The 20,024-nt window shown below is 36.6% G+C and overlaps 1 protein-coding gene across 3 annotated transcripts in view; it reads right to left on the bottom strand.

Annotated features, from left to right (window-relative positions):
• The window catches only part of IQCM (IQ motif containing M), a 491,845-nt gene extending 472,166 nt beyond the window's left edge, over nucleotides 1-19,679 (bottom strand). For all 3 annotated transcript variants that reach the window (XM_050791177.1, XM_050791179.1, XM_050791180.1), the window contains exon 1: nucleotides 19,460-19,679. The gene's annotated coding sequence lies outside the window, so the exon portion shown is untranslated. The remainder of the gene's footprint in view (nucleotides 1-19,459) is intronic.
• Nucleotides 19,680-20,024: the final 345 nt, after the last annotated feature.

Here is a 20,024-nt window from a genome sequence, read left to right as displayed (position 1 = left end):
CTCTTTGCTATTGTGAATAGTGCTGCAATAAACATACGTATGCATGTGTCTTTATAGCAGCATGACTTATAATCCTTTGGGTATATTCACAGTAATGGGATGGCTGGGTCAAATGGTATTTCTAGTTCTAGATCCTTCAGGAATTGCCATACTGTTTTCCACAATGGTTGAACTAGTTTACAATCCCACCAACAGTGTAAAAGTGTTCCTATTTCTCCACATCCTCTCCAGCACCTGTTGTTTCCAGATTTCTTAACGATCGCCATTCTAATTGGTGTGAGATGGTATCTCATTGTGGTTTTGATTTGCATTTCTCTGATGGCCAGTGATGACGAGCATTTTTTCATGTATCTGTTGGCTGTATGAATGTCATCTTTTGAGAAGTGTGTGTTCATATCCTTTGCCCACTTTTTGATGGGGCTGTTTGTTTTCTTCTTGTAAATTTGATTGAGTTCTTTATAGGTTCTGAATATTAGCCTGTTGTCAGACGAGCAGATTGCAAAAATTTTCTCCCATTCTGTAGGTTGCCTTTTCACTCTGATGGTAGTTTCTTTTGCTGTGCAGAAGCTCTTTAGTTTAATCAGACCCCATTTGTCTCTTTTGGCTTTTGTTGCCATTGCTTTTGGTGTTTTAGACATGAAGTCCTTGCCCATGTCCATGTCCTGAATGGTATTGCCTAGGTTTTCTTCTAGGGTTTTTATGGTTTTAGGTCTAACATTTAAGTCTCTAATCCATCTTGAATTAACTTTCGTATAAGGGGTAAGGAAAGGATCCAGTTTCAGCTTTCTACTTATGGCTAGCCAATTTTCCCAGCACCATTTATTAAATAGGGAATCCTTTCCCCATTTCTTGTTTTTGTCAGGTTTGTCAAAGATCAGATGGCTGTAGATGTATGGTATTATTTCTGAGGGCTCTGTTCTGTTCCATTGGTCTATATCTCTGTTTTGGTACCAGTACTATGCTGTTTTGGTTACTGTAGCCTTGTAGTACAGCTTGAAGTCAGGGAGCGTGATGCCTCCAGCTTTGTTCTTTTGGCTTAGGATTGTCTTGGCAATGCGGGCTCTTTTTTGGTTCCATATGAACTTTAAAGCAGTTTTTTCCAATTCTGTGAAGAAAGTCATTGGTAGCTTAATGGGGATGGCACTGAATCTATAAATTATCTTGGGCAGTATGGCCATTTTCACAATATTGATTCTTCCTATCCATGAGCATGGTATGTTCTTCCATTTGTTTGTGTCCTCTTTTATTTCACTGAGCAGTGGTTTGTAGTTCTCCTTGAAGAGGTCCTTCACATCCCTTGTAAGTTGGATTCCTAGGTATTTTATTCTCTTTGAAGCTATTGTGAATGTGAGTTCATTCATGATTTGGCTGTTTGTCTGTTACTGGTGTATAAGAATGCTTGTGATTTTTGCACATTGATTTTGTATCCCGAGACTTTGCTGAAGTTGCTTATCAGCTTAAGGAGATTTTGGGCTGAGATGATGGGGTTTTCTAAATATACAATCATGTCATCTGCAAACAGGGACAATTTGACTTCTTCTTTTCCTAACTGAATACCCGTTATTTCTTTCTCTTGCCTGATTGCCCTAGCCAGAACTTCCAACACTATGTTGAATAGGAGTGGGAAGAGAGGGCATCCCTGTCTTGTGCCAGTTTTCAAAGGGAATGCTTCCAGTTTTTGCCCATTCAGTATGATATTGGCTGTGGGTTTGTCATACATAGCTCTTAAGATTTTGAGATACGTTCCATCAATACCAAATTTATTGAGAGTTTGTAGCATGAAGGGCTGTTGAATTTTGTCAAAGGCCTTTTCTGCATCTATTGAGATAATCATGTGGTTTTTGTCTTTGGTTTGGTTTATATGCTGGATTACCTTTATTGATTTGCATATGCTTAACCAGCCTTGCATCCCAGGGATGAAGCCCACTTGATCAAGGTAGATAAGCTTTTTGATGTGCTGCTGGATTTGGTTTGCCAGTATTTTATTGAGGATTTTTGAATCAATGTTCATCAGGGATACTGGTCTAAAATTCTCTTTTTTTGTTGTATCTCTGTCAGGCTTTGGTATCAGGATGATGTTGGCCTTGTAAAGTGAGGTAGGGAGCATCCTTCTTTTTCTATTGATTGGAATAGTTTCAGAAGGAATGGTACCAACTCCTCCTTGTAGAATTCGGCTGTGAATCCGTCTGCTTTAAATGTGTCCCAGAGATTCTGGTATGTTGTGTCTTTGTTCTCATTGGTTTCAAAGAACATCTTTATTTCTGCCTTCATTTTGTTATGTACCCAGTAGTCATTCAGGAGCAGGTTGTTCAGTTTCCATGCAGTTGAGCAGTTTTGATTGAGTTTCTTAGTCCTGAGTTCTAGTTTGATTGCACTGTGGTCTGAGAGACAGTTTGTTATAATTTCTGTTCTTTTATATTTGCTGAGGAGTGCTTTACATCCAACTATATGGTCAATTTTGGAATAAGTGCAATGTGGTGCTGAGAAAGAATGTATATTCTTTTGATTTGGGGTGGAGAGTTCTGTAGATGTGTATTAGGTCTGCTTGGTGCAGAGTTGAGTTCAATTCCTGGATATCCTTGTGAACTTTCTGTCTTGTTGATCTGTCTAATGTTGACAGTGGGGTGTTAAAGTCTCCCATTATTATTGTATGGGAGTCTAAGTCTCTTTGTAAGTCTCTAAGGACTTGCTTTATGAATCTGGGTGCTCCTGTATTGGGTGCATATATACTTAGGATAGTTAGCTCTTCCGGATGAATTGATCCCTTTACCATTATGTAATGGCCTTCTTTGTCTCTTTTGATCTTTGATGGTTTAAAATCTGTTTTGTCAGAGACTAGGATTGCAACCCCTGCTTTTTTTTGTTTTCCATTTGCTAGGTAGATCTTCCTCCATCCCTTTATTTTGAGCCTATGTGTGTTTCTCCATGTGAGATGGGTCTCCTGAATACAGCAAACTGATGGGTCTTGACTCTGTCCAATTTGCCAGTCTGTGTCTTTTAATGGGGCCATTTAGTCCATTTACATTTAAGGTTAATGTTGTTATGTGTGAACTTGATCCTGTCATTATGATATTAGCTGGTTATTTTGTTCACTAGTTGATGCAGTTTCTTCCTAGCATCGATGGACTTTACATTTTGACATGTTTTTGCAATGGCTGGTACCTGTTGTTCCTTTCCATGTTTAGTGCTTCCTTCAGGAGCTCTTGTAGGGCAGGCCTGGTGGTGACAAAATCTCTCAGCATTTGCTTGTCTGTAAAGTATTTTATTTCTCCTTCACTTATGAAACTTAGTTTGGCTGGATATGAAATTCTGGGTTGAAAATTCTTTAAGAATGTTGAATATTGGCCCCCACTCTCTTCTGGCTTGGAGAGTTTCTGCTGAGAGATCTGCTGTTAGTCTGATGGGCTTCCCTTTGAGTGTAACCCGACCTTTCTCTCTAGCTGCCCTTAACATTTTTTCCTTCATTTCAACTTTGGTGAATCTGACAATTATGTGTCTTGGAGTTGCTCTTCTCGAGGAGTATCTTTGTGGCATTCTCTGTATTTCCTGAATTTGAATGTTGGCCTGCCTTACTAGGTTGGGGAAGTTCTCCTGGATGATATCCTGCAGAGTGTTTACCAACTTGGTTCCATTTTCCCCAACACTTTCAGGCACACCAATCAGACGTAGATTTGGTCTTTTCACATAATCCCATATTTCTTGGAGGCTTTGTTCATTTCTTTTTACTCTTTTTTCTCTACACTTCTCTTCTCGCTTCATTTCATTCATTTGATCTTCAATCGCTGATACTCTTTCTTCCAGTTGATCGAATTGGTTACTGAAGCTTGTGCATTTGTCACATAGTTCTCATGTTATGGTTTTCATCTCTATCTGTTCTTTTAAGGTCTTCTCTGCATTGATTATTGTAGTTATCCATTCATCCATTCTTTTTTCAAGGTTTTCAGTTTCTTTGCACTGGTCACATAGTTCCTCCTTTAGCTCTGAGAAGTTTGATCGACTGAAGCCTTCTTCTCTCAACTCGTCAAAGTCATTCTCCGTCCAGCTTTGTTCGGTTGCTGGCGATGAGCTGCGTTCCTTTGGAGGGGAAGATGCGCTCTGATTTTTTGAATTTCCAGTTTTTCTGCACTGCTTTTTCCCCATCTTTGTCATTTTATTTGCCTTTGCTCTTTGATGATGGTGACGTACTGATGGGGTTTTGGTGTGGGTGTTCTTTCTGTTTGTTAGTTTTCCTTCTAACAGTCAGGACCCTCATCTGTAGGTCTCTTGGAGTTTGCTTGAGGTCCCCTCCAGACCCTGTTTGTCTGGGTATCAGCAGCGTAGGTTGCAGAAGATAGAATATTGCTGAACAGCAAGTGTTGCTGTCTGATTCCTGCTCTGGAAGCTTCATCTCAGGGGTGTACCCCACCATGTGAGGTGTGAGGTGTCGGTCTGCACCTAGTGGGGGATGTCTCCCATTTAGGCTACTCAGGGTTCAGGGACCTACTTGAGCAGGCAGTCTGTCCATTCTCAGATCTCAACCTCTGTGCTGGGAGATCCACTGCTCTCTTCAAAGCTGTCAGACAGAGGCATTTACCTCTGCTGAGGTTTCTGCTGCTTTTTGTTTAGCTATGCCTTGTCCCCAGAGGAGGAGTCTACAGAGGCAGGCCGGCCTCCTTGAGCTGTGGTGGGCTCCACCCAATTTGAACTTCCTGCGGCTTTGTTTGCCTACTTAAGCCTCAGCAATGGTGGGCGCCCCTCCCCCAGCCTTGCTGCCACCTTGCAGTTAGATCTCAGACTGCTGTGCTAGCAATGAGGGAGGCACTGTGGGCGTGGGACCCTCTGGGCCAGGTGTGGGATATAATCTCCTGGTGTGCCCTTTGCTAAGACCCTTCGTAAAGCACAGTATTAGGGTGGGAGTTACCCGATTTTCCAGGTGTTGTGTGTCTCAATATCCTTTGGCTGGGAAAAGGAATTCCCTTCCCCTTTGCACTTCCCAGGTGAGGCGATGCCTCGACCTGCTTCAGCTCTCACTGATCGGGCTGCACCCGCGGACCAGAGCCAACTGTCCAACACGCCCCAGTGAGATGAACCTGGTACCTCAGTTGAAAATGCAGAAATCATCTGTCTTCTGTGTTGCTCATGCTAGGAGCCAGAGGCTGGAGCTGTTCCTATTCAGCCATCTTGCGTGCCAGGATTTTTCTTTAATCTTCACCATGACAACATAGTAGAGCTCCTGGACACAAAATTTTTAAAGTATGGGGGCCTTCTTTAAGCTAGAACCCCAGGAATTTTTATTTCTCAAGGAAGTCCACACTCAGTCTTCAGCAATCAATTACCCTTTAAGTGTCCCTTCCAGGTACTAGCAGCAGTTTCCACTGCCAGTGAGCTGTGATTCTCTGCATCTGCCTGTCTCTCCAGTTTACAGAGTGACAGACTGCCTGTGACCTCAATTGTCTAAAGAATCTAAGAAGAGTTGTTGACTTTCAGTTTGTTCCACTTTTTTCTTGTTGTGAAGACAGAAGTGACGACTTCCAAGCTGACATGTCAGACCAGGAACTGGAAGTTTTGTCTATTTAATTTTTGCCCTGGATGTTTATGCCTTTTTTAGAAAAGAAGTATTGTTATTAACAGTTGCATTAAAATAAACCATGATGGGCTTGATAGACCTCCGCTTTTTAATTCTAACTTCTATCATAGTCTTTTCTAGTAACATGTAAGAGAAACAGTTGTACAGTGGGCAGATTTCTCACTTTAATACATGATTAAATTTGAAAGATATTTATTGTATTTCCTTCTCTTCCACAGACCCTTTCTGGATACAGTATAAGTAGCACATCCCTTTCAAGAATAGCATCTATGGCATTTACTAGTAAAATGAACTGCACTAAGTAGGATGCAAGCTGCTGGGAACATATAACTGCCTCTAATCTTGAATGATGATGGAAGAAATATTCACATTGCTGCCCCATTGGCCACTTAAAGGAAAAGCCAGTTGCAAAGTGCTCTGTGCTGAGATTTGTACTGTTCATAAAGCGGTCAAGTCATCCATCATGAGCATAAGAAATATGAGAAATTATAGGCTAGAGTTGCATGAATATGTATAAGAAATTTAAATCTGCTCTTGAGCATATAGAGAATAGTATGAGTACTCTTGCTATGTAGTTTTTAAATTTTATTCTATACTGTATATCTACAGTGATTCATTCATTTTATTTCTTGGAAATCCTTTTCTGTTTGTTTTTAAATAAATCCTTTACTGAGAAATTAGCTCAAAAAAAGTACATGTTAAATAAAAAGTGAGCAATGAATTTTCTTTTCTCTAGAGAGTTGATAATAAATGTGTAACTGACACAAACTGTTTTTCAGCATTTTCCATCCTTTGGGATGGCCATTTCTAGCCACATGAAACCAAGAGGAACAAACATACTGAAGAAATATCAGCATCTGTTTTTAAATTATCGTAAAATTTAACATGTAGCTGCAGAAGGTATTTTTATGTGTCACTCTGTGAAACATGACCTTTCATTTAGATCAAATAAGGCTTTTAAAACAATTTTGTACATTTTTAATTCTACATTTTCTCATTACACAAATAAAAAGTGAAGTAATAGCTGTTGAAATGTTGGCTCCATTAGCATAAAAAGAATTTGCAAATGGTTAAATATTTCCAATTTCATATCAATGTCATCAGTTGCTTTGAAGGAAAAAAAATTCCAATAGTGTTTGATTTTTATTTTTCATCTAATTCATGGATTGAAATTAAAGCTTCTGGATCTTTAGTCTGTCAAAATTAAACATCAGATACTATTGTGAATATGCATGTAACATCAGCTTAAAATTCAATGTTGAAGATTAAATTCTTTGTTTTGTGATGTTAATATAGATTTAGGTACAGCACAGTGACAAGTTAGAATGGCTTTGCTAAATTAATAAAGCTTGGAGCAATATAATTGGAGTTGGCATTGGTACACACATAATATATATATTCACATCCAAAATGAGCTATGATATTCTGCCAAATGAAATAGAAACTTTGATTGTCAAACTATGCAAAGAAGTACATATAGAAATATTAAAGATATTAATTTAAAAATTTTTTTGCAAAAAGCTGTTAATTTTTCTATGTATATGCTTTAGCATGGCATTATGTGTTTTCTTTCTCTGCAGCTCAATTGGATTATTTTTCCAGGACAATATTATTTATTTTAGTTATTTTTTAAGGAGGTATATCAGTAACCTTAAAGATTTATTTTACGTGTTGAGAACATTACAATTATTCTATTTTGGCTAATTTGAAATATACAATAACTTGTTGTTAACTCTAATTTCTCTACTGTATTATGAAATACCAGAATTTATTTCTCCTATGTAACTGTATTTTTGTACCCATTAGCCAACCTTCCTTCATCCTCCTTCCCTTCTTCTCTTTCCAGTTTTTGGTAACCAGCATTCTGCTGTCTACCTCCATGAGACACTTGTTTTAGCCCCTACATATGAGTAGGAATAGGTGATATTTGTCTTTCTGTACCTAGAAACTGAGAAATGGTAATAAACTTTTATAAGTAAGTCCCTGTTTATATTTTATTAAATAATAGTTGGAAATTTTTAATAAAAGTCATCAGTAAATAAAGGTTCAAAAATCTTAAGACCTTGAAGTTTTTCACAAATTGCAATTTTTGAAAACAAGCTTGTAAACAGAAAAACCTATACATGTATCACAGCAAAACAAAGGAAGGGTAAACAAATCAAATGATGAGAGCTTAAAAAACATACATGATTTAATTTTGAAAATGTATATTTGACACTGACAGTGATCAATCTTACAAAAAAATCAAGAAAACAATCCCATTTACAATAGCTACAAAACAATAAAATACACAGGAATAAATTAAATTGAAGGTGAAAAATCTCTAAAAGAAAACCTATAAAACACTGATAAATTGAAGAGGACACAAAAAATTGGAAATATATTTCACACTCATGGACTAGAAGAATGAATATTGTTAAAATCTCTATACTATCCAAAACAATCTACATTTCCAACATAATCCCTATCAAAATACCAAAGACATTCTTACAGAAATAGAAAAAATATCCTAAAACTCATAGGGAATCATGAAAGACTCCAAATAGCTAAAGTAATCCTAAGCAAAAAAAGCAAGGCTAGAAATATCATACTACCTAATTTCAAATTATTCTAACAAAGCTACAGTAATCAAACCACCATGGTACTGATATAAAACTCCAAGAACATACACTGGGGAAGAGATAGACTCTTTTTAAATAAATCATGCTGGGAAAACTAGATATCCATATGTAGAAGAATTAAGCTAGATACTCATCTTTTGCCGTATACAAAAATCAGCTGAAAGTGGATTAAAGACTTAAATGTAAGAACTGAAACTAGAAACTATGAGAAGAAGATACTGATGAAATGCTACAGGACATCAGTCTAGGCAAAGTTATTTTTGGAAGGTAAGATCTCAAAAGCACAGGCAAGCACAGCAAAAATAGACAAAAGAGTTACATCAGGCTAAAAAGTTTCTGCACAGCAAAGGAAACAATCAACAAAGTGAAGAGATAACCCATACAATGGGAGAAAATATTTGCAAACTACCCATCTGACAAGGAATTAATAGCTAGAATATATAAGGAAAAAACAATTCAATAGAAAAAGAACAAAAAATCCAATTTTAAAAGTGGTCAAAAGACCTGAATAGACACATCTTAAAAGATGACACACAAATGGTCAACAGGTATATGAAAAAATGTTCAGCATCACTAATCACCAGGAAGATGCATATCAAAACCAACTCACCCCAGTTAGAATACTATTATTAAAAAGACAAAGAATAACAAATGCTGGTGATGATGCAGAGAAAAGTGACCACTTTTACACTATCGGTAGGAAAGTAAATTAGTATAGCCACTATGGAGAATATTATGGAAGTTTCTCAAAAAACTAAAAATAGAGCTACCATGTGATCCAGCAATTCTACTGCTGAGCATATTTCCAAAAGAAAGGAAATCAGTATATTTAAGAGATATCTACAAGCCTATTTCATTGCATCACTAATCACAATGGCCAAGATATGGAATCAACCTAAGTGCTCATCAGTGGATAAAAGGATAAATAAAATGTAGTATAGATGCACAATAGAATATTATTCATGCATAAAAATAATGAAATCCTGTCATTTGCAGGCACATGGATGGAACTGGAGGTCATTATGTTAAGTGAAATAAGCCAGACAGAAAGACAAATATGAGGGAGCTAAAAGTGTGTCTCATGGAGATAGAGAATAGAATAGTGGTTACTAGAGAAGGCAGAAAGGATGAAGAGAAGTTGGTTAATGAGTACAAAAATATGGTTACATAGAAGCAATAAGTTCTAATATTTGATAGTACAGTAAATAAATTATAGTTAATAATTTATCATATTTTTCAAAATATCTAGAAGAGAATAATTATGTTTTTAACACAAAAAGGTAGATGTTTGAGGTGCTGGATATTTCAATTACCTTCATTTGATCATTACACGTTGTATACATGTATCAAAATACCACATGTATCCCCAAAATATGTACAATATATCCTAAAAAATAAAATAAAGAAAATCTTTATTTGTGCTTCAAGTTTCTCAACTTGGAAGAAGAATCTTGATGAAGTGCTTATTTTTAAGTGGACAAATATATATCCTCTATCAGAATGTAATGAAATTTAGAAGGGTATGACTGTAGTATCTAAGTTTTGTTAAATAGTCATAGAAATTATAAATAGAAACAAATTTGATGAGTTGTCTTATAAGATCATTTTTTGAAGAAAGTTACTCTAAATGGAGGTAAAAAGGTAGCAAACACTTTTGAAGATGTTTGGTCTGGAATATTTATACATTTTAATATTTTTAAAAATAAGAACTAAGGATATCCTTCATTTAATATTTGTCCTGAATTTACCAGGCACCTCAACACCTGTAGAGAGTGTTTTCTCAGTTAAAAATAGTGTGATCTTAGACAAGACTCATTGAAGGTATCAACAAGTTCAATCTTATGAAAAACTCAGCTACTTGGGAGGCTGAGGCAGGGGAATCGCTTGAACCCAGGAGGTGGAGGTTGCAGTGAGCCAAGATCATGCCACTGCACTCCAGCCTGGTGACAGAGTGAGACTCTGTCTCAAAAAGAAAAGAAAACGTTGAAAAGTACAATTTTCAGACAAATACTGGTGTCACTATAATAAAAACAGATAGGCTAAGAACAATCTTACAGTACACAAATACTTCCCAAAAAAGACTATTCCACTTATAGTCATTTTTTTGATAGTCAGATAACCAAGTGGGTTTTTTGTTTGTTTAGATTTAATGTATATGTACATATTTATTTTAATTGACTTAAAGACTTTTATTTTTGAAAATAGTATTTGAATAGGAATATTCTATAGTTTGAGACCAGAAAATAATTGAATTGCCAATAAAATACAATAAAATAAGAAATCTTACCCAGTATCAAACTTTAGTAATTTCAAAACATAAAAGTAAGCTTGATACACAGGCAACACCTAAAGAAGTCTGAGGGCAACAATACAGCTCCTTAATTGATCCTTGCCACATTAGGATGTGTTCCAGTCTACATCTAACACATGTAATCACCAAATGATGCATGGGAGGCATTACTTACAGAGTGGGAACTATTTTGATCATAAAGTATCTCCATTTCATATTCTGATAATTACCTAAAACTGACATTGACACTTTCAAACAGGATATGCACCAGGAATCTTTCAATTCTATAGTTGTTTGCCATAAGCAACCCAGATAGATCAGATATTTTCTGCTGAAAGTATTCCACAGACAAGGACTCTCAGGTATGTCTTTTCCTTAATAAATACCGAGTGTCTGATTAGCACATTTCCATCATTTCCATGTTTCTTTCCTCTCTCTCTCTCTGCAGATATACAGATACATGTCTGTATCTCCAACTCCTCCTTCAGTCATAGATCAGCTGCTAACTTTTTCCTCCCCACAGGTATTAAAATGTTAGAGTACGGGCTGGGCATGGTGGCTCACACCGGCTAATCCCAGCACTTTGGGAGGCCAAGGTGGGTGGATCACTTGAGTCCAGGAGTTCAAGACTAGCCTGGGCAACATGATGAAACCCATCATGGGGCACAGTGGCACATGCCTGTAGTCCCAGCTACTTGGGAGGCTGAGGCAGGAGAATTGTTTGAGCCCAGGATGCGGAGGTTGCAGTAAGCCATGATTCTGTCATTGCACTCCAGCCTGCATGACAGAGCAAGATACTGTATCCAAAAAAAAAAAAAAAAAAGTTGGAGTGCTTATACCAAGATAATAAGCCTATTTATAGATGGATACATATTACTTCAAAAACATATAATTTTTTTTTTGAGATGGGGGAGTCTCACTCTGTCGCCCAGGCTGGAGTACAATGGCGTAATCTCGGCTCCCTGCAACCTCTGCCTCCCAGGTTCAAGCAATTCTCCTGGCTCAGCCTCCTGAGTAGCTGGGATTAAAGGCACGTGCCACCACGCCCAGCTAATTTTTGTATTTTTTTAGTAGAGACAGGGTTTCACCACATTGGTCAGGCTGATCTTGAACCCCTAACCTTGTGATCCGCCCACCTCAGCCTCCCAAATTGCTGGGATTACAGGTGTGAGCCACTGTGCCCGGCCAAAAACATATAATTTTAATTATTTTGAACATCACCTTTCACTCTCAAAAATGTCTGGATTTGGAGTGGGTGATAAGTCATGTGATCACCCTAGCTATTATATTTGAATTCATACAACCCACCAGATGTCATTTTGCCAAGTTTGTATGAATGATATTTCATTCCTCCTATGTAATACATCTGCAAATTAAACACTCGAAGTGGTAGGTGGTGCCTGAATCCTGCTATAGCTGTCAGTTTCCCATTGGTGTGATTAACCAAGATTGGTTTGATTTCTTAGCTTGCTTTTCTACTCATAGATACTGTTCTATAAGAAGAACAAGCCTAAAAATTTCTAAAATAAGTGTATTATATTTCAAAGTATTTACAATTTAGAGCAAGTCTTAAAAAAAGGCACCTGCTTGAACTGAAATATCTTTCAAGTCTACCAAAGACACAACTACATTGCATTATCCCTGCCATGTACCAAAAGCACATGAAAAAAATTCATCTTTGATAGAAATCTAGTGATTTCTTTCCATCAACAGTTTCCAAATTATTTTACTGAATAATTCTGAGTTCTTCTCCTTGTTTTGGTTAATAACTAATCCATAACCATGATTATTCATTGTTTAATGAATAACATATATATAGAACTATATGTTTATGGCATCATTCTAACACAGCTCGTCTACATTCTCTTTCCCAAAATATCAAGATATATATTAAAACAAAAAACAAATTCAAAAAAGAAATACAAAACCATTTCAGCATAGCACCCAACAATATTAATGTGAAAGCTTTTATGATAGAGAATGGACTAGTCCACAATATGTCAAAGTTTATCTTTGGCATTTCCCTGCTTCTCTTTCTCTTTTCCTCTCTTAGCTCCTGTGTCTCCTCTGCCCCACTCACAGATATCCAGGGCCCTCATTCTGCCTTTTGGATGACAATAGTGAGCCCACTTCAGTACTCTCAGCTCAGGCTTGCCTTATGCTGAAAAATCCCGAGGACTAAATTACTTCCCTTTTCTCTCTTCCTGGGCTCTATCAAAATGTACATAACTAGAAAAAAGCAATTTAATTAAACTAAGCCACACTGGACTGTGAATAATTGATTAATAGACTACTTAACCCTCCCTGGGATATTTTTCTTCTAAAAGAGGACACTCTAATCTGAGTGACTCTGTAACAGGCAGAATTTCAAACAGTTCAAAAAAGTAAAGAGAAATATATAGGCTTCATTCAGGGAGATATGTTTTGATAGAAGGGCCTTCTAAGGGTTCCTTAAATTATCCATGTTGGCGGCCACATAGCCAGCCTCCATTCCTAACTAGGAGAATAAAGCATTGACTGAAATGTCCTTTTCCAGTTTTATAAGTGAGCAGCAAAGTACTCTCAAAGGAAGGCATTTGACTTTGAAACAGACTTCAGAAGTCAAAGTATGGTTTATTACTCCTTTGGGTGAACTGAGAAATACAAATGCTTCTTTAAATTTGGAGCCAAATTCCTAAGAGTCATCCTTAAACACCAAATATCACTATGACAAACGGCAAATCCTTTGTTGTGGAAGTGACCCTTTTTTAGATTAGTTGCATGTTTGTAAACTTTTAATTGGAGGATGGGAATGAGCACCAGAAATACATGCTATAGCTCTGTATATTGCAAAGATGCAAATAACAATATACTGGGAAAGAAACCTCATACTAAAGTTATTCCTTTCATTTCATCCATCCTACCTTCTAGATCTCTCTCTCTCTCTCTCTCTCTCTCACTCACACACACACACACATACACACACACGCACGCACATTAACCTTTGAGGACAGTAAAATCCACCATTCCTCAAACAGTATTTACAGAGTATTCTCTTAAAATTTAGCTATTATCTAAAATTTTGGAATAACATTCATAATTACAATGTTATCATATCATTATTGTTAATAAAATAGGTTTGATGTAGTTAGGACTACCTTTTTGCTTTGATTGACAGTATATTTTTTTCTGCCCTTATACCAGGCATAAAATGCAAAGAGAAGGAACTACTTATCTCGGCCTTCAGTTTCACTGACATAAATTGAAGCTTATCCTCTGCTCTGGCTTATTGTATATTTTGCCCTCCCCTACACCCAGGTGACAATGCAGACCTCTCTGGTCATGATAAAAGCCTCTAGCATTTTACTCTGTTGCAATAGTTTTAAAAATCAACAACCTAACCCTGGTTATCAGTCAACTACATTAATATCTCAGAGTTAATAAGCATCTTTTTGCAGAAATGTCAGGCTATATTTAGCCCTTGGTGAACTTTTTCATTGCATTAAAATATTACATTTTGTATTAATTTTCAAAATTCATATGATGGGGCTGGATTAAGGGTTATTACACAAGAAAAGCATTCTTAGTCCTGGTATATATTCCCCAAACAAGAAAATTTTTATTAGTTTTTTTCTTTCCTCTCAAAAAATAAATCCTTCTAGCTAAGTAAATTTTCTATACCAAACCCTGCTGCACTATTAGCTTCAGATCTATCATCTGAAAGAGGCTGTCATTTCCCCACTCAAAGGTACATCTTGAATAGTGTGAACAAATGTATCTAATTCAACTTTTTTTAAAAGACATGACCCACAAGAATGGGAAGAACAGGACAGGAGACAATGGCAATGACATTTTAAAGCTGAGAAGCAGGTGGACAAATAGTAATTGAAGTACTACACCCAAGACAGCTCAATCTTAAGTGAGTGATAGGAAAAGCCAAGAATTAACTAGTTACACAACAGATACCCCCAAATGCTCAGCAACTATCAGTACCAACTTCTCTAAAACTGGGAATTAAAAATGGGTAGGCAGATAGAAACCTAAAATAAGGAGACTGGATAAAAGCTATCTCAGAAGTACTTAGATACCTATATGTCTTCCCCTACTCCACTTTAGTCACTTAAGTTATTAGAATCTTGTTTCAATCTAAGCATCTTTATACTGAGCTAAAACAAACTGATTCATCTCCAAATAAGGAATACCTTTAAAGAATTCATGCTTTCTCTTGTGGGCATTTAGTGCTATAAATTTCCCTCTACACACTGCTTTAAATGTGTCCCAGAGATTCTGGTATGTTGTATCTTTGTTCTCATTGGTTTCAAAGAACATCTTTATTTCTGCCTTCATTTTGTTATGTACCCAGTAGTCATTCAGGAGCAGGTTGTTCAGTTTCCATGTAGTTGAGCGGTTTTGATTGAGTTTCTTAGTCCTGAGTTCTAGTTTGATTGCACTGTGGTCTGAGAGACAGTTTGTTATAATTTCTGTTCTTGGACATTTGCTGAGGAGTGCTTTACTTCCAATTACGTGGTCAATTTTGGAGTAAGTACGATGTGGTGCTGAGAAGAATGTATATTCTGTTGATTTGGGGTGGAGAGTTCTATAGATGTCTATTAGGTCTGCTTGCTGCAGAGATGAGTTCAATTCCTGGATATCCTTGTTAACTTTCTGTCTCGTTGATCTGTCTAATGTTGACAGTGGAGTGTTGAAGTCTCCCATTATTATTGTATGGGAGTCTAAGTCTCTTTGTAAGTCTCTAAGGACTTGCTTGATGAATCTGGGTGCTCCTGTATTGGGTGCATATATATTTAGGATAGTTAGCTCTTCCTGTTGAATTGATCCCTCTACCATTATGTAATGGCCTTCTTTGTCTCTTTTGATCTTTGATGGTTTAAAGTCTGTTTTATCAGAGACTAGTATTGCAACCCCTGCTTTTTTTTGTTCTCCATTTGCTTGGTAAATCTTCCTCCATCCCTTTATTTTGAGCCTATGTATGTCTCTGCGTGTGAGATGGGTCTCCTGAATACAGCAGACTGATGGGTCTTGACTCTTTATCCAGTTTGCCAGTCTATGTCTTTCAATTGGAGCATTTAGTCCATTTACATTTAAGGTTAATATTGTTATGTGTGAACTTGATCCTGCCATTATGATATTAACTGGTTATTTTGCTCGTTAGTTGATGCAGTTTCTTCCTAGCCTCGATGGTCTTTACATTTTGGCATGTTTTTGCAATGGCTGGTACCGGTTGTTCCTTTCCATGTTTAGTGCTTCCTTCAGGGTCTCTTGTAAGGCAGGCTTAGTGGTGACAAAATCTCTAAGCATTTGCTTATCTGTAAAGGATTTTATTTCTCCTTCACTTATGAAACTTAGTTTGGCTGGATATGAAATTCTGGGTTGAAAATTCTTTAAGAATGTTGAATATTGGCCCCCACTCTCTTCTGGCTTGGAGAGTTTCTGCCGAGAGATCTGCTGTTAGTCTGATGGGCTTCCCTTTGTGGGTAACCCGACCTTTCTCTCTGGCTGCCCTTAAGATTTTTTCCTTCATTTCAACTTTGGTGAATCTGGCAATTATGTGTCTTGGAGTTGCTCTTCTTGAGGAGTATCTTTGTGGCGTTCTCTGTATTTCCTGGATTTGAATGTTGGCCTGCCCTACTAGGTTGGGGAAGTTCTCCTGGATGATATCCTGAAGAGTGTTTTCCAACTTGGTTCCATCTTCCCCCTCACTTTCAGGCACCCCAATCAGACGTAGATTTGGTCTTTTTACATAATCCCATACTTCTTGCAGGCTTTGTTCATTTCTTTTTCTTCTTTTTCCTTTTGGTTTCTCTTCTCGCTTCATTTCATTCATTTGATCCTCAATCGCTGATACTCTTTCTTCCAGTTGATCGAGTCAGTTACTGAAGCTTGTGCATTTGTCACGTATTTCTCGTGTCATGGTTTTCATCTCTTTCATTTCGTTTAGGACCTTCTTAGACCTAATACCATAAAAATCCTAGAGGAAAACCTAGGTAGTACCATTCAGGACATAGGCATGGGCAAAGACTTCATGTCTAAAACACCAAAAGCAACGGCAGCAAAAGCCAAAATTGACAAATGGGATCTCATTAAACTAAAGAGCTTCTGCACAGCAAAAGAAACTACCATCAGAGTGAACAGGCAACCTACAGAATGGGAGAAAATTTTTGCAATCTACTCATCTGACAAAGGGCTAATATCCAGAACCTACAAAGAACTCAAACAAATTTACAAGAAAAAAACAAACAACCCCATCAAAAAGTGGGCAAAGGATATGAACAGACATTTCTCAAAAGAAGACATTCATACAGCCAACAGACACATGAAAAAATGCTCATCATCACTGGCCATCAGAGAAATGCAAATCAAAACCACAATGAGATACCATCTCACACCAGTTAGAATGGCGATCATTCAAAAGTCAGGAAACAACAGGTGCTGGAGAGGATGTGGAGAAATAGGAACACTTTTACACTGTTGGTGGAATTGTAAACTAGTTCAACCATTATGGAAAACAGTATGGCGATTCCTCAAGGATCTAGAACTAGATGTACCATATGACCCAGCCATCCCATTACTGGGTATATACCCAAAGGATTATAAATTATGCTGCTATAAAGACACATGCACACGTATGTTTATTGTGGCACTATTCACAATAGCAAAGACTTGGAATCAACCCAAATGTCCATCAGTGACAGACTGGATTAAGAAAATGTGGCACATATACACCATGGAATACTATGCAGCCATCAAAAAGGATGAGTTTGTGTCCTTTGTAGGGACATGGATGCAGCTGGAAACCATCATTCTTAGCAAACTATCACAAGAACAGAAAACCAAACACCGCATGTTCTCACTCATAGGTGGGAACTGAACAATGAGATCACTTGGACTCGGGAAGGGGAACATCACACACCGGGGCCTATCATGGGGAGGGGGTAGGGGGGAGGGATTGCATTGGGAGTTATACCTGATGTAAATGACGAGTTGATGGGTGCTGATGAGTTGATGGGTGCAGCACACCAACATGGCACAAGTATACATATGTAACAAACCTGCACATTATGCACATGTACCCTAGAACTTAAAGTATAATAATAAATAAATTTTAAAAAAAAATAAAAATAAAAAAAATAAAAATAATATTGACAAAAAAAAAAGAATTCATTTATTGGCTAGTCCTCAATAATATCCTCCTCTCTTTAGAAAAACAGAGACCAAGAGGTGCCAAAATTATTATTCCATAGTCTTTAGCACAGAGTGCCACTTGGATTTTCTCACAAGCTGATAAAGTGCAAAACCTGCTCTGACCCATTTAGCCTCCAAAGCTTCATTACAAACCTCCCAATAATTGAACAACTGCAATTCATTATGAGCATGCTGTAATCCAGGGCTTCCTGAAGAAAGTATCTGAATGGTAGGAAGCAGCTGAAACGAATCTTCTGAATTCCTTTACAATTCTAAAAGTAAACAGGAGACTTTCTGGATATGGTTAAGATACAGAAAATCAGATGGAGCCTAGGTCCTGAGTTCTTTAACATTCATTGCAATAAAAGCTTTTGCACACTACCTAAACTTCTAAAATACAGAGAATTATGTTTTAAAATGTCAAGACCTTCCAAGAGGAAATATTGCAGTACAGATTTCCAACAAATACTGGTGAAATAATTTTACTCTAAATGATAATTCATGTTGATAGTTCCATATTAAAAATCATGTTAGAAGCCTGTAATTCCTCCCCTTGAAAACATATAACTAGTCATGCTATATTGGAATCAGCTCTAGAAAATGATCTCTTACAACCAGAAATATTTTCACAGTCTGTTCTGGAAGAACAACCCAGTCTTTATCAAGCTAATTATCTTAAGTCTATAGGGTAATTACTTCAAGATGGGCAAGGTGATATTTTTATACTTAATCATTCCAAAAAATAGACTGATAATATTTTTAGTATTTTTTAGAACTCCATAACAGATTTTTTCATAACAAATGACAAATATCAATCAGGTATCCAGAACAGCTATTCTAAAGCCACTATTCACCTCTGTTCCATCTCACTTAGGGACAGTTAAGATTAATTAACAGTTCAAATTAATTTCTCTGAATAATTTCTCTGACCCATCTCTTGGGTCTATTATTAGCATTTGACCCAATAGGCAGAGACCATCAAGAATAAAAAATGTATAATGCTGACGATTGTGTATATGACCACTCTGGAATATCAATCACATACAGTTAAAAGCCAGGATTTTTCTTATGCCACATTCAATCTTCCAATTCACTCTTTAAAGAGATTAAATATGTCTGTGTTCAAGAGCACTCTAAAAATCTATATGTAAAAGTGATTTAGTAATGGTGTTGATTTACAAAAATAAAGCAATAGTAGAGTATCCTACTCTTTGATAATGCATGATTTTATTTTCTCTTTGTAAGAGGCCTCTCAAATAAGTGTTGGTCTCTGTTGACAACAGTCATAAAGCTCAGTATTAACATTAAATGTATTTAATTTGGTAAAATCATTTAGCTTTTAAAAGGAAAATTTTAAGTAGCCCAAATAAGAAAACCAACTCACAAAGCTACATGCGGGTATAGTTTATAACTGAAGGCGCATGAGGATGCAATTCTACTTAAAATCAGACACAGACCGAGGGGCCTGAATTGTTGTGTACAGACAATGTGGTATATTAGTAACTTCCACCTTAAAGTTTTTCATTGCAAGGTGATTTGCTTTTCTTCCTAGAAGGCACAGAAGAGCTAATTGAAAATATACTCATGGGTTGTAAAACAAAAAACATTGTGAACCATATATCTTATCATCTAAGCAAAAAAAAAAAAAATTATAAACATAATTTTATTAAATCCTAAGAACACTTATTTCTTTAGACAAATTCCATGAGAAAAAAAATGTGCCTTGCAGAAAGTGTGGAAAGCCTTTTATAAGAAACAGATAATACTACTTAAGCCAACTGATAGTGCTTAATTACTTACCTTTTTGCCTTAGTTCCAACAAAACTTCTAGAAACAAATTCACTGCCCCAAAATCATAGTAATCCCAGTTGCTTCATAGCATAGAAACCTTGTATTCTTCCTTTATTTTTTTATCTTTAATTATTCAGCTTTACATTGTTTTAAATTTTTAAGACCAATTCCAAATAGGTAATGAATATTTCAAATAGATTCTGAAATCCTGCCAATCTTCTGATTGCTTCTTCTCACATATGCCTGTCTTCTTTTGGCACCAAAAGAATTCTAGAATCAGAATAATTCTTTGTGATGTATTAGATAATTGGCTATTATTATCATCCTGCCTATGTCAGGGGGAGTTCCCTATTCCAAATAGTATAGGTCCAGACTAAGCTCCTTCGTGAAGAACACCAAATCTGACAACAGAAAATAATAAAATACCTCACAGAAGAAAGACTCTACTTTTAACATGTAAGATTTAAAAGAACCAATAAAAGTTGACTGAAGGATAAGCATTCCTTATTTTTCATCATTTCTTAAAATATTTAACATTATATAACAGTATAAAACAACAGTTTTCCATGGATGA

This window comes from Macaca thibetana, chromosome 5 (assembly GCF_024542745.1).
Source record: "Macaca thibetana thibetana isolate TM-01 chromosome 5, ASM2454274v1, whole genome shotgun sequence".
Lineage (NCBI taxonomy): Eukaryota > Metazoa > Chordata > Mammalia > Primates > Cercopithecidae > Macaca > Macaca thibetana.
This window is presented reverse-complemented; position numbering and strand designations above follow the sequence as displayed.